The following is a 9,757-nucleotide window of genomic DNA, read 5'->3' on the forward strand; positions in this document are numbered from 1 at the left end:
AATTCTTCTATAGGAGTGGAAACCTACCTGTAGTTGAGTTGTGAATATTGATGAGTCTTGTTCTGCTATTGCATCTTCTTACTGATTAGGGTTGCGAGAGATAGTTGTTTGGTGCTGCGAAAGTAGGCTATTCATACTTCCGTGCCTCGAGTTCTAGAACATACGTAGTTGATTACCTTTATCACTTGTTTAAAATCGACATAGCTTAGTCCATGAACCCCTGCGAAACCCCTTGAGCCCCAACGTTTGTCTTTAATCGCTTACAACCTTCGTATTCCTTTGCTTTTCATTCGCTTATTTTCTTGTTTCCATTATACTTTCAATCGCTATTTACTTGCCTTCTATTCGCTTTGTTTAATCGCTTTTTACTTGCTTTACCTGCTTTAGTTTTCTTTCTATTGCTTTTTACTTGCTTTCAAGTTTAGATTTAGTGACAACAAAAACCCAAAACCAAAACCAAAACCTTTTAGTTCTAATCTGATTTAAGCGTTGCGTTGAATTCGTACTGAAACAACTAAGTCTCTGTGGATCGATACCCTAAGTACTACAGCGCACATCTGTGCACTTGCAGACATTTAGGGGTTATAAATTTAAAACCTGAAGCTTAGTAAAACGAAAACAACAAACCCCGTTTACAAATCGCATCAAGTTTTTGGCGCCGTTGCCGGGGACTTAAATTTGTTTCGTTGCGAATCCCAGCTTAAATCCATTAGAACACTTGTTTATTTTTACTTTTTCTTTTGAATTTTTCAGGTTTCTCTGCGATGAGAGACCGGGAACATGTTCCCGGAACTCTTGGTGATCCACCAAATCGTGTGGATGGTTATCCAAGCGATGATGACCTGACTGATGACGAGTTTGAAGAACCGATTTATGATGACAATGAGCTAATCGGATCGGTCAAACACAAAGATGATGATGAACTGATTGGAAGTTTCGATTCACTCGAAAAGTTCATGGGAGATCGAAGAGCTATTCAACCAGCCTTACCTGAGGATGGCAAAACCGAAATTAAGGTAACCCATATCCATTTAGTTCAACAAAATCAATTCTCTGGTTATTCATTCGAAAACCCGATAGACCATATCGAGACGTTCGAAGAATTATGTGCAACCATTACAGCAAATGGGGATTACCACAAGTGTAGTCTTTTCCCATTCTCTCTTAGAGATAAGGCCAGCAAATGGCTAAAATCTTTGCCACCTGCTTCACTAAAAACGTGGGCAGCGTGTAAAACTGCTTTCCTAAATCGTTTTTACACTAGAAATCTTGCAAATCTCTTAAGAAAGAAGATAAGAACTTTTAAACAAAAAGAAGATGAAGATCTTTTAGATACTTGGGAAAGATTTAGGGAATACCAAAGAGATTGACCACACCATGGATATGCCGAGGAGTACCTGCTAAATATCTTCTATCGCGGTATAACTCCAGAGTTACGACACTATTTTGATGTAGCAAGTAATGGAGACTTCACAACTAGATCTGTAGAAGATGCTCACGTTTTCATTAAAAATTTAGGAAACAGCATCCGAAATCAAGTAACCTTTGGTAATTCTGCACTTCCTGAGAAGAAAGAAGAGATCTCAGAAGTTATAAAGTGTCTCCGTCACATAATGAGTCATCTTGGATTGCAACAACCAAATAAGGTACACAATACGTGTAACTTTGATGGCTGGGACAACCCAATGGATTCTTATGATCAAGGGATGATGAACACTGCAGAAGTATATCAAATTCATGATGTTCCATTCGTTTCTGATCACCGCGGTCGTGGCTGTTCTGACCGCGACCAAGCAACCTTTCACCGCGGTTGTGCTGGTTCTGACCGCGGCCAAGACGTGTTTCACCGCGGTCGTGAGCCACCTGACCGCGGGAAATTGTCTTCTGAACTTGGTTGGACACCACCTTCCGAACCAATCTCAGCTATTCAATCTAATCCTGTTTCCTATCTTAGTTTTCCCTCTTCTGAAGCTGAAAACCTAAACAAAAAGAATTTAGAGCTTGAAAAATCTATGTCTCAAGAGATTAGTGATCTTAGATCTGAACTAAAAGAGATGCAGAATGATTTCGATGAAAGATTAGATACCCTCCTTAGCATAATGAGCAAAACTAATTCTAAAAACTTAGAAAATTCTGAAGAGGAGCCAAGTGAAAATTCTTTCGAAAGCTCAAGTGAAGCAGATCCCTCCGATCATGTGAAAGCTATCACACTTAGGAGTGGATTAGCTTACAAAGAGCCTGAATTTCCTAAAGATCCCGAAGATGAGGAAAAGGGTAAGGAAAAGGAGAAAGAAAAAGAAAGAATCACGAATGAAGATGTTGAAAAAGAAGTGGTAGGAGAGAAGGATGGAGAAGAAGTAAGAGAAGACTCATCCCGGGAAATCCTTGGAGAAGACCCAATTCCTCCTCCACCAACTCGTGTCTATAAACCTAAACCTCCATATCCTAGAGCCTTAAAAGCCCCTAAGAAATAGAAAGAAAAAGCTAAGCTGAAAGAGCTAATCGATCAACTAAATGTGAGATTACCTTTTCGTAGAAGCTTGTGCTATGATTCCTGCTTTAAGAAAATACATGAAGGGTATTCTAACAAATTCTTTAACTCTTGAAGAAGGCGTTATGATGATAACCCATGAATGTAGTTCTATCCTGCAAAGCAGAATCCCTGAAAAGAAAAACGATCCTGGAAGCTTTGTACTTTCATGCACCATCAATGATGTAGCTTTTGAGCGTGCTCTCTGTGATTTAGGTTCTAGCATAAACATGATGCCTCTTTCTGTAGCAAAACGTCTAGGACATCACACTTTCAAGCCCACTAAAATTTCTTTAGTACTAGCTGATCGTTCTGTTAGACAACCAGTAGGTATCTTAGTAGATGTTCCCGTCGAAATCGAAAAAATGTTCCATACCCACCGATTTCGTAGTTCTAGAACTAGAAAAAGAACCTAAAGATCCCCTTATTCTTGGAAGACCATTCTTATCTACAGCCGGAGCCATAATCAATGTTCCTGAAGGAAAAATCGACCTTCATCTAGCCGGTTTAGTTATGCAATTTGACATGAACAAAAGTTTCGATAAACCAACTTTGGATGGCAAAATTTGTTGGGTTGATGAGTTAGACGGAATTATTGAGGAAGTCTATGAAGACCTGCTTCTAGACGACCCTTTAAGTGTCACGCTTTCACCCGCAAAAGATGAACGCAATTTCCTTGAAGAAATTTCAAGTGAGTGCACACGTATGCTTGATAAGTCCGAAACTTATAGGAAACCTCTTCACTATCTAGATCTTAAGGACCAAACAAACATTCCTACACCTCCTAAAGACATTGCTGCAGCAATTAATGATCCTTGGAGCGAGCTTAAAGCCCCTAAAGTCGAGCTTAAACCTCTTCCCGTCGGACTTAAGTACGCTTTCCTTGGACCAAATTCTACTTATCCTGTCAAAATAAACTCTGGTTTGACGGAAGAAGAAACCACAATGCTGTTGACTGAGCTGAGAAAGCATAGAAAAGCCTTAGGATATTCACTTGATGACATACCTGGAATCTCTCCAGATATTTGTATGCACAAGATAAATCTAGAGGATAATGCTAAAAACTCAATCGAAAGTCAAAGGAGACTGAACCCTAATCTCATGGATGTTGTCAAGAAGGAGATTATGAAGCTTTTAGAAGCTGGAATAATCTTTCCTATCTCAGATAGCACTTGGGTTAGCCCAGTTCATGTTGTTCCAAAGAAAGGAGGAGTCACTGTCATTAAAAATGATAAAGATGAAATGATCGCTACAAGAACAGTAACTGGACATCGTATGTGCATCGATTACCGGAAACTGAACGCAGCAACTAGGAAAGATCATTTTCCACTTCCCTTCATAGATCAAATGCTAGAAAGATTAGCTAATCACCCCTAATATTGCTTCCTTGATGGATACTCTGGATTTTTCCAAATTCCTATTCGACCGGAGGATCAAGAAAAAACGACATTCACTTGTCCATATGGCACGTTTGCTTACAGACGTATGCGTTTTGGACTGTGTAATGCACCTGCTACCTTTCAGCGGTGCATGATGTCGATCTTCACAGATTTTATTGAGGATTTCATGGAAGTATTCATGGACGATTTATCTGTCTATGGATCTTCTTTTGAAAAATGCCTAGGCAATCTTGGTAAAGTTCTGCAAAGATGTGAAGATAAGCACATAGTATTAAATTGGGAAAAATGTCACTTCATGGTACAAGGCGGAATCGTGCTTGGGCACAGAATTTCCGGAAACGGTATTGAAGTTGACAAAGCCAAAATCGAGGTCATGACCAGCCTACAACCACCCACAAACGTAAAAGGAATTCGTAGTTTCTTAGGACACACAGGATTCTATAGGCGATTCATAAAAGATTTTTCTCAAATAGCTAGACCTCTTACGCGTTTGCTTTGCAAAGAAACGAACTTCGAGTTCGATGATGAGTGCTTAGCCGCGTTTCATAAGATCAAACAAGCCCTAGTCTCTGCTCCTGTCGTGCAAGCACCTGATTGGGAACTCCCATTCGAAATCATGTGCGATGCAAGTGACTATGCAGTTGGAGCAGTGCTTGGCCAACGAAAAGATAAGAAACTGCACGTAATCTACTACGCAAGCAGAACTCTTGACGAAGCTCAATGCAATTATGCTACGACAGAGAAAGAACTTCTAGCTGTCGTATTTGCATTTGAGAAATTCCGTTCTTATCTCGTAGGATCTAAGGTCATAGTTCATACTGATCATGCTGCAATCAAGTATTTAATGTCTAAGAAAGACGCTAAACCCCAGTTGATAAGATGGATCCTCCTACTGCAAGAATTCAATATCAAAATTCGAGATCGGAAAGGAGCAGATAATGGAGTTGCAGACCATCTTTCACGAATTCGAGTTGAAGAAAGATTGCCTTTAAATGACAGTTTGCCTGAAGAAAACATCTATGCAATAGATACTACCCCCAATGCTAATACCGCACCACCACGTCCTCTAATGCGACGAGCAGATGCTTTCAACACCCCATGGTTTAGGCACATAGCGAATTACCTAGCAGCTGATGTAGAACCACCACAATTCTTTGGCTATAGGAAGAAAAAGTTCCTGAAAGACATAAGACATTATTTTTGGGATGAACCCTATCTCTATAAGAGATGTGCTGATGGGTTATTCTGAAGATGCGTGGCTGAAGAAGAGATGGAAGGAATTTTATTCGGATGCCATAGCTCGTCTTACGCAGGACATTTCACAACTTTCAAAACCGCTTCAAAGATCTTACAAGCAGGTTTCTGGTGGCCTACTTTGTTCAAAGATACTCAAGCTTATATATCGCGATGCGATAAATGCCAAAGGATGGGCAACATAAGCAAAAGGAATGAGATGCCTCAAAATTTTATTCTCGAAGTCGAAATTTTCGATGTGTGGGGAATAGATTTTATGGGACCCTTTCCTACTTCTTTTGGAAACCAATACATCTTAGTAGCAGTAGACTACGTCTCTAAGTGGGTAGAAGCAGTCGCAAGTCCCACCAACGATGCGAAAGTTGTCATGAAACTGTTCAAATCTGTTATATTCCCGCGTTTTGGAGTTCCTAGAATCGTGATAAGCGACGGAGGATCGCATTTCATCAATAGAGTTTTCGAGAATCTTCTTAGAAAGAATGGAGTTACACATAAAGTTGCTTCTCCATACCATCCCCAAACCAGCGGTCAAGTAGAGATCTCAAACAGAGAAATCAAGTCGATTTTGCAGAAAACTACTGCAGTTCATCGCAAGGATTGGTCTACAAAGCTTGACGACGCATTATGGGCATATCGAACAGCATTCAAGACACCATTAGGAACAACACCATTCAATCTAGTTTATGGAAAAGCATGTCACCTTCCAGTAGAACTCGAGTATAAGGTGCAATGGGCTATCAAGGAGATGAACATGAATCTGAAAACAGCTGGAGAAAGAAGACTACTTCAACTTCATGAGTTAGAAGGAATCCGACACAATGCTTATGAAAACTCGAAGATCTACAAGGAGAAGACTAAAGCATATCATGATAAGAAGATTATTCATAGAACTTTTGCTCCTAACGATAAGGTACTTCTTTTCAATTCTCGTCTTAAGCTTTATCCAGGAAAATTACGTTCAAGATGGTCAGGACCCTTCACGATAAAGGAAGTCAAGCCATTCGGAGCCATAGTCCTATGGGACAGAACCGGAAACTCATTTACAGTGAATGGACAGCGTGTAAAGCCATATCTGGCTGAAGAAACCGAAGACGAAAGAGAAGTGATGTTTTTGAATGATCCATCATCGGCCAATGATGAGATCAAGGAATGTCACGACCCCGGTTAAGTCTAATCGAGCAACAATGTCAAGCTAATGACTTGAAACAAGCGCTTAGTGGGAGGCAACCCACTTGGTATTTTATCTATTTCCCTTTGACCTTTATTTTCAATTTCCATTGCTTTGTTTCTGTTTCATTTAAATTTCAGGTTTTCAATAAGGAAGAATAAATAAAAAAGACGAGCAGCACTCTCCAGCACGATAAGTTCACTTAACCATTTCAACATTTCTATTTTCTTTACCATTCTTTCCAAGATTTATCACACTGAGGACAGTGTGAAATAAGTCTGGGGGAGGATGTTTATCCGTTACTAATGAAATTTGATTTGTTTTTAGTTTGTTTGGACACATAAAATTTTTCAAAAATTGTTTTCAAAAATGTTTTTCAAAAAGTTTTCAAACCAGGAACACAGTAAACATTACTATGATGAATTAGACCAGTGTGCTTCTACGCTATTTCCTCGTTTTTTGCTCTTTTGTGATTTAGGCCTAGACTAGGCGGTAGCTAAGTACTTGCATTACGAAATCCCACCAGAGGACTTCTATTCATGGAGATTCTTTCTGACAGGATATACTAGCTCATTTTATTTGACCTTAATATTGACATTTAATTTTCTCATCATTGATTTTAGGCAGGCATCGACATACACATCTAGGACGTCTTTTACCCTCACTTTTACCACTCTTTATCGTCCTAGATGACCAGTTTATCTTTATCTGGTACCATACCCTAAACCCAAAACCCTTGTTTTCAATCCTCATGCATTATCTCTTTAGTTTATATCAGCAGATATGTGCAAAAACGTCGGAGAGAAGAGGAGCGACGCAGTTTTCAGTCACTCACAAAGGAGACTGAATGGAATTGGGAAGGAAGAGTATCAGAAACCTCAAGAAGCTTTACAAGACAAATCTTAACTTGTAGTTTCGTGCTCTCTAAGACTCTATATCTAAAGGTGTTCCCTCTCTTTAAAAAAAAAAAAAAATGAAAAGAGAGAGGGAAACAAAAAGCCTAATGAGTCCTAGATTGTCGAAATTTGTGGAGCAAGAAGAATCTATTAAGCGTTTATAGAGCTATGTTTTTGAAAGATTTACAAAAATCTAAGTCTGGGAGAGTTAGGAGAGAACCTGAGGAAGAGGCCAGTAATCTATGGCAAGAAGTAAGTGACTGAAAACTGTGGATACCAACAGCTTCACTCTCTCTTGCGGTTTTGCATAATATCTTGCATTCTCCAGATCTTCAGGTAACCCGTAAACACTTTAAGCCTTACCCCTAGAATAACCCTTTTTACACCTAGCCTAGATTGCCTTGCCTAGATTTTCTTTGATGAGAACCACCGAGATTTCTAATGAATGTTAAGAGCTAGTTGACTGGAAGTTAGATCTAAGTGTGTAGATTTTCGCATAACGGATTAACGGACTAGTTTGCTTGTATTTTGGTGAGAATTTTCTAGATTAGATCCAATTAGATGTTTCACGATAAGTTATGGTTTAGAAGGACGGTCACTGAGATATTGTTTAGTTCCTGCAATTTTTCAAAAATTTCTTTCCTGACTTAAGTTTGTTTGAGGACAAACAAAAAGGTAAGTCTGGGGGAGTTGATAACACCGTATTTTGACCACTTTTATGGATCATAATTGTATCTTATGCAGGTGTTTTAACTCTTTTTTCAATGTTTTTAAAGTGTTTTCAATGTTTTAGAGTTTCAAAAGACTTTACAGGAAACTTGGGCAAAAGATATGCAATTTGGAACAAATGAGCAATTTTGGATAAATGCAGACCGTCAGAAGTATGACAAGCGATGAAGACCTTCTCACCGTCTGATCACCCCCAAAATTTGAGACAACATAGAGAATCCAACCAGATTTCTAGTGCACTTGGTGTGGAGACAATCCAACGGTTAGATCTTCAGATATTCCCGATGCAAGAATGACAGAAAATGCAGTTCCGGAAGAGAGCAGGTGCCGGGACCGCGGCCAACACCCATTTTCCCGCGGGTAGAGCCACCGCGACCGCGGACTTTGGTCGTTCACTTTCCTGACGACTTAATTAAAGCCCAGATCAATTCCTTTCGTTATTTTTGAAGCCCTAAGTGTCCAGAACCACCCCAGAAGCTATAAATACCCTCTTTAGGTCATTCTAAAGAGGCGGAGACCAATAGAGACCGAAACTTAGACAACTTAGAGAGAGAGAGAGAGGGATTTCGTGAGAAACCCTAGAGGAGCCACCGCCTTTGAAGGAGGAGCCGCCGAGGAGAGCATCATCGCGCCTCCGTCGTCGCTTCCATTCTTCGTTCTTCTTCCTTCTTTTCTTTAATTTCCTGCAACTTTCAATACTTTGTGATGATTGTTTACAATATGTTTGAGTAGTTACCCAGTTGGGTTTAAAGGGATTATTCAAAGGGAATCTCATGTTTCTTTGCTTATGAATCGATAGATTTAGGATTTATAATCTTCTAGATGTTCTTCGTTTGCCTTTGATTATACTGCGTGATTCTTTGCTGGCCACTTAGAAGCTGATCTGACATGATATGTTGCGAAAGCTTTCATTGATTGTCTGAACTAGGGTGAAACGAGCAATTCTTCTATAGGAGTGGAAACCTACCTGTAGTTGAGTTGTGAATATTGATGAGTCTTGTTCTGCTATTGCATCTTCTCCCTTCCAGAATCAGAGTGGAAACCTACTGATTAGGGTTGCGAGAGATAGTTGTTTGGTGCTGCGAAAGTAGGCTATTCATACTTCCGTGCCTCGAGTTCTAGAACATACGTAGTTGATTACCTTTATCACTTGTTTAAAATCGACATAGCTTAGTCCATGAACCCCTGCGAAACCCCTTGAGCCCCAACGTTTGTCTTTAATCGCTTACAACCTTCGTATTCCTTTGCTTTTCATTCGCTTATTTTCTTGTTTCCATTATACTTTCAATCGCTATTTACTTGCCTTCTATTCGCTTTGTTTAATCGCTTTTTACTTGCTTTACCTGCTTTAGTTTTCTTTCTATTGCTTTTTACTTGCTTTCAAGTTTAGATTTAGTGACAACAAAAACCCAAAACCAAAACCAAAACCTTTTAGTTCTAATCTGATTTAAGCGTTGCGTTGAATTCGTACTAAACAACTAAGTCTCTGTGGATCGATACCCTAAGTACTACAGCGCACATCTGTGCACTTGCAGACATTTAGGGGTTATAAATTTAAAACCTGAAGCTTAGTAAAACGAAAACAACAAACCCCGTTTACAAATCGCATCAATACTACAGGCTGTAGGATTCGATTTCTCATCTGATGATCCACTTCCTGACGTCTGGTATGTCCTACTCTATCTCTCTCACGATCAAATTATCTCTTGTGCCATTTTTGATCCAGACATGTTCGGTTACAAGTATTGCACTGGCACCGAAGAGCACCAAGTTTGCTTAC

General features: G+C 39.6%; 1 non-coding gene across 1 annotated transcript; it reads right to left on the reverse strand.

The window, feature by feature from the left end:
- Nucleotides 1-1,276: 1,276 nt before the first annotated feature.
- LOC112082393 lies at nucleotides 1,277-1,384 on the reverse strand. The gene has a single exon (XR_002897066.1). It is a non-coding gene; the product is annotated as a small nucleolar RNA R71 (small nucleolar RNA).
- Between the last annotated feature and the right edge of the window lie 8,373 nt (nucleotides 1,385-9,757).

The sequence above is a fragment of the Eutrema salsugineum genome, unplaced genomic scaffold (assembly GCF_000478725.1).
Source record: "Eutrema salsugineum unplaced genomic scaffold, Eutsalg1_0 scaffold_8, whole genome shotgun sequence".
NCBI lineage: Eukaryota > Viridiplantae > Streptophyta > Magnoliopsida > Brassicales > Brassicaceae > Eutrema > Eutrema salsugineum.